Source organism: Morus notabilis, unplaced genomic scaffold (genome assembly GCF_000414095.1).
Source record: "Morus notabilis unplaced genomic scaffold, ASM41409v2 Scaffold1154, whole genome shotgun sequence".
Lineage (NCBI taxonomy): Eukaryota > Viridiplantae > Streptophyta > Magnoliopsida > Rosales > Moraceae > Morus > Morus notabilis.
In genome coordinates this window covers 61,576-67,575 of record NW_010359557.1, presented here as the reverse complement: position 1 = coordinate 67,575, position 6,000 = coordinate 61,576, and positions in this window count along the sequence as shown.

The window sequence follows — 6,000 nt, the reverse complement described above, 5'->3', positions numbered from 1 at the left end:
TTGTCAAAAAACGGTGTTGTGTTTCTTAATAGTCCCTTAAATAAGTTGAGGGCTTGTGTTATTTTTTTTAAATAAAAAATTAAGGGCTTGTTGGTTTGTTTATAACCGAACTCGCACCCGCAATGGGAGAGTTTGTTTGTTTTTGTTTTTTTGTTTTTTTGTTTTTTGTTTTTTTAAAGATTTAGTGGGAGGTTGAGTTCTCGAATCTTTTGATCTTACTAGTACATGCATAAGGAATATATATACAACAAATACAAATCCTTTCGTGGAATTCAACTTGATTAAAATGTCCGATTGATTGTTGCATTTATTGCCGAGTTTTGTAATATATCAATGAGTTGGAAAAGAATTCCAGAAAGAGGCAAAAGCAAACAAATGAAGCTAATAAATGCTCTCAAATTCTGGCTCACACCTTCGAACTCTTCAACTTCCTCTTGCCCATTACCCTTTTTCCTTTTCGGGTATTTTCCCAACCCATTAAATCATTTTGTTTGTTTATGTTCTTTTTCTATTTTTTTTAATAACAAATTTAATCATATTCATGGATTCAAGTGGGGGAGGGTCAGATACTTGTTTCGATAATACGTACCAAGATATTTAATGAATTTCATTTTCATAGCTAAGGGGAAAAAAACATATGGTTTTCAAAAATTGGACTTTGACTCTCATGAAGTTTAGGGAGGTAAAAGTTTTGACACGTAAAATGCAGGCTGAATGTATAATAACTATATGAATACGATAGCTTACATGGTCTTTGACTAATAATGCTTTTGTTTGATTCGATGGTTTGAATTTTGTTAATCTAAACTCTTTTATTTAAACATAAAAATTCAAATTGTATGGTTTAAATTATAGTTTGAATTAACGTTTAGATATATAGTTAAATTTTAATCTGAACAGAGAATAAAGTTCGAATTTACATTTGGTAGGTGTTAAAAACAGATAGAGTGTGCACATTTTTATTATTTAAAAATAGTTTAAACGGTTGAACTTTATGAATAAATTAAATTCTAAGTTAGACAGTTTAACTCAGTTTAAATTAAGAATATAATTTAGCATGCTTACTTACCAAACATGAATTCAAATTGTGCTTACCGTTCAAACTGAACTAAATCAATTAAACAAACAGGATTGAACAACTTTTAGGAAGCCGTTGTTCCTGCATTTATACTTAGCTTTTGTTATTGTCTTTTTCTTTTTTCCTTTTTTTTTTGCCCTGCTAAATAGAATTAGTAAACATAATATGATGGAAAGGGAATTAAATATAAGGAGGAAAAAAAATTAGAAGCTACATGGTGGAAGACATAAAGTCAAAGACTTGTTTCTTATGAAACTTGATTTTCTCTTTTGCGGAGTTATGTTGTATACCAACCGAAAAAAAAGTGCATGGAGAATTTCTTCATGTTTTTTAGTAGAAGCAATGACTTATTTGATTGTTCTGTTTGTTATAATGTATTGTTTATTGTCGATCTCGATATTTTTATAAGAACTATAATTATTATATTTGTTTCAGTTGAATATTGACGTTGGAATTAGTGCTGATGTCCCAATAAAAGTCTCGCACTCGGAGGTAATTGAGACCGCAAGCTCTTAGGTCAGTTACTCAGATGAATAGCCTCACTGTATGCAAGCAGATAAGTACCCTATCAATTAGGTCGATTCAAGCGAAGCTTCTTTATTTTAAGAGCCGTTTAGTTCATTGATTCAACTTTTTAATTTGAATTAAGATAAAACTTAATGTGAGTCTTTATTGTAATAAAAAAGTTAAATGTGACTGTTTTTAAAAAAATTTTACTATAATAAAACTCGAATCGATAAAATAAACGGGCCTCAATTCGTTTCTTTATTCTCAGTTTAACTAAAACAAATTGCTCATGTTGTGTGCTCACAGAGAATGTTCGATCCATCATGGGTTGAATATTTTAATAGCGGGCTTATCGGGCTAGAAAAAGAGATTCAGCAATTAATTGGATTATGCTGTCGGGTTGGTGACAGATAAAACCTGGGCTTTCTTGAGTTGGGCTGTTTCCCATGACAATTGGGTTTTGAGAGAGAAGCTCCCTATACAATTTATATATTATGTATTTCTATCATTTAGTAAAAATCCCTGAAAGTAGTAGAAGAGTCCATCCCTCTTTTGTTAAGTCCGTACAATATCTTCAAAAAATACTGACATACTATCAGATAGCTTATCTCCAATACTAGACTTACTGTCAAAGAATATGTCCAGTCCTCTAGGATTGATAAGTGGGAGCTTTAGTCTGATGAATCAGAGTTCATTGAACCATGCTCATGAGGATACCACTGTTGCTGTCGTTTGCTGGGTGACAAGTTGTAATTTGGGTCCTGAGAATCTTGGAACAGTGCTGGGTCATAATCTTGCTGACCTTGTGTGTCTTGTTGTGGTGACGGTGCTGCAGTGGAGGTTGTTGCATCTTATTCTTCAAAGTATCGACTATTGCTAACAGTGAAGATGTTGTACGGCCCATAGATTTCAATAAGTAGAGCTATTGCAGAGCTAATATTCGTCTAGAGAGCATACTCAAAATGCCAGAGCACATAATCGAGTCTTACAGAAGATTGAAACTAAGGTTGACAAGGTCATAGCCCAGGCTAACCTTACAGATAAAAAGCTTGACAACCTCAACGATGATGTGCATAGGATCTACGAGAATCTACAGTCAAAGATCAAACGCCTAGATTCTGACCTAAGAAGCCTCATTAATCAAAGTTACTTTGGTCCAGAATTCGATAGGAAAGAAGCAGAGTAAGCAGTGTTCAAATTTCAATCTTATCATTTTTTTTAGAAAATAAAAAGAGAAATTTAGTAAATAACATATTTATGAAACTAAATCAACTAAATAACAAATTTTAAGTCAGTTCGAAGTAAATAGCAGTTTACCGTGTAAATATTTCATTTACTACTAGTAAAAAGATTATTTTTCATGTACGGCTGATAAAAATAGTTTGTCAAGAGTGAGAACTTGGAAAGCTAACTAGTGCTAGAGGTTCTTACTCTGAGGTTAAATCATAGGATACCTTGGATATTAAAAAAAAAAATCATAAATTATAGCACAAGAAGTGGATAAAACGTCAAATAAATGGGCAAAAGAAACAATAAAGATTATTTGAAATTTCTTCTTCTTTGAAAGTTCTGCTTTTGTGAATCGTTCGTTAATGGAGGAGATTGTCGGTCATCAATCAAAGCTTTGTCTAATATTAGGCATGTTAGGTATACCTCGTTCTTACCTTGTTATCTTTATGTTTTTAAAATATACAGATAAAAGATTATTTGCTATATTGTCTAATTCTCTACCCAAACGTTTTGCTCAATATTGGTATAGTAAATATATATTATTGGTGTCATCTCCTTTCTCATTCACTTTTTTTATAGAAGAAATTTTAAAATCTAAATATCAGTAGAGCGAAAATAACCTAATTCACAATTGAAGGATGAATAGTTTCAGGACAAAACATTTTTGAACAAGAATACCTCCCATCCCCAATACAACACAAAGCTTTGAATAGCTTTAACGATTCTTGCGAAGTAGTAATGTGTGAGTGAAGCGCATTGTAGCCTTGAAAGTAAAAGACGTTAAGATCTCATTCATTTCAGTGATTTAAATTTTTAATTTAAATTTTGTTACAGTTAAAAACTCTCACAAAAAATCACTATTTAAATTTTTTTTTTACTACAGTTAAAAACTCTCATATAAAGTTATATCTCAATTCGAATTGAAACTCAAATTTACAAACTGAACGCGGCCTAAGTAATACTCCAGTTTTCAGATTGTGATCTCAATTAGAAGCTAAGAAACAAAGATATAGATATCAGCTAACAATATTTTTAACGAGCAATAATAATCAATCAATTACCGCGAATAAGTGTAAAATTTCCTATGCCGATTCTTTCCATGAATAGACATTTAGATATGCCAAACGTGAATGATTTTATGATAAAAAAAAAAAATTATGACAAAAAGTGCACTGCAGCATAAATATTTTATAAAGATGAAGCCACATACTACTGATTAAAGTATTAAAAACAAGATATTTAGCAATACTTAGATAAAAAGAAATTATCAGGAGAAACCACACTTTCAAGTACCAATCCTATGACTTAACCCTATAATGAAGTGCTCCAATGTTCAATTGAAAATGTTGATCATTTTATCGTCCTTTATGCACAACTTACCATTTCCGTCGTAAGAGGTTCATAGGGAGTCAGATTTTCAAGATCTAGAACAGCGGTTCTTTGGCTTTTAAGATTCTTACTTTATGAGATTCTTGTCTCAATTCTTCTATTTTGCGTTTAGAATTAGTTTTAAAATAATTTTATTTTTAATAAAAAGTAAAAATAAGATTGTTTTGAGAATTATTCTGAAATCGATTCTGAAATTACATTTAGTTGGTTTTTAAAAAAATTATTTTGAGTATAATAAAAAAGTAAAATCATATTTATTAATTAATATATTATAATATTATTAATAAGTACTAAAAAATAAAAACAGAAAAGTGAAAATAACTTTAAACTGTTTTTTAATTCTTTCACAAAAATCATTCTCACTGTTTTCGTTTTTATTTTCATTTTTAAAATATTTGCTAAATAAATGTCTTTTCCTTTTCATTTTCATTTTTTACTTTTCGTAAAAACCGTTTTCAAAAACAGTTTCAAACACGCACTTTGTATTTTCAATGTACTAGCACCCCTATAAATACGTAGATGAAAATTAGAGGATAAACAATAACGAAGCCAACAAATTTCAACAAAGTTTAAACCCTGATGTGGCATCAGAAAACTCACGGTCACATGCATCTCATGAAGACCATAATGAACATCCTTCACTATAGGTTATACACAGTTTCAGACTTTCAGTTGCTATCTTTGTGTGTCAATTGACAACGGACATCACAAATCATTGTTTGAATTAAGGAAGAGAGATCACAAAGATTAGCAATCTCATTAGGATATCTTCCCCTAAATAGAGCAATATGATTAATGAATAGGAACGTTGGAGGCTTAAGATCATTAACATGATGTTTGTTTTCTGTATTCATTTCTGATTCTGAATCATGGTTCATAGTTCTCTACAGTATTTTTCTCTCACAAAAAACACACGTAAAATGAGAATGATTCTAAATCCATAAACTAAGAGGACGTTTGGTTGGAGGATTCAAATAATGTGATTCGAATCATTTTCGATTTACGTGTATTTTTTGTGAAAGAAAATGCTGTAACGAACCATGAAGCATGATTCGAATCAGGGAACGAATCCCTCTACCATCCTGTAAATGTCCACAGTTTAGCCTTAAGATAAATGCTAAAGCCTAAAATTAGTCTCGCTGAAAGGAAGTTACATATATAGCTCATCTTACCTATCATGTCATCATATAGGTTAATTACATTTCAACGCCAATTTTATAATTCTATTACGAATTTATGAGTTTAAATCGATATTCGGTAAGAGATCATACCACGTTGGACGAAATAACGCCGGAGAAGATGGTTAGGAAACAACTTCTTTTAAAAAACAAACAAACAAACAAAAAACCCCAATGAGGAAAATTTATTAAAAGCAAAAGGAAAAATACATTAGAAACAAAGATGCTTGAAACAAAACAAGGAAAAAAAACAAAACATCAAGCCTTAAATTTATATATTGTAAAACCAAACTCTCTGAGAACAAAACTTAGAACATTATGCCACTATGTGTAACAACTAGAAACTCTATCAAAATTAGCCAAACAATCAACAATAGTATTAGGCTCTCTAAAAGAATGAGAAATAAAAAAATCCATAGAGCTAGCCTTATCAAGAACATCCATCCAAACATTTTGAAAAGACCACGGAACTGTGGAACCATCACTCTGAAAAAGATGAATTGCACAAGCAGAATCACTTTCTAACTAAATGCGCCTCCATCCTTTACGCCAAGCTAACCAAATGGTCATAATAATAGTCCACATCTCAACTTGTATAGCAAGACACAGTCCAAAAAA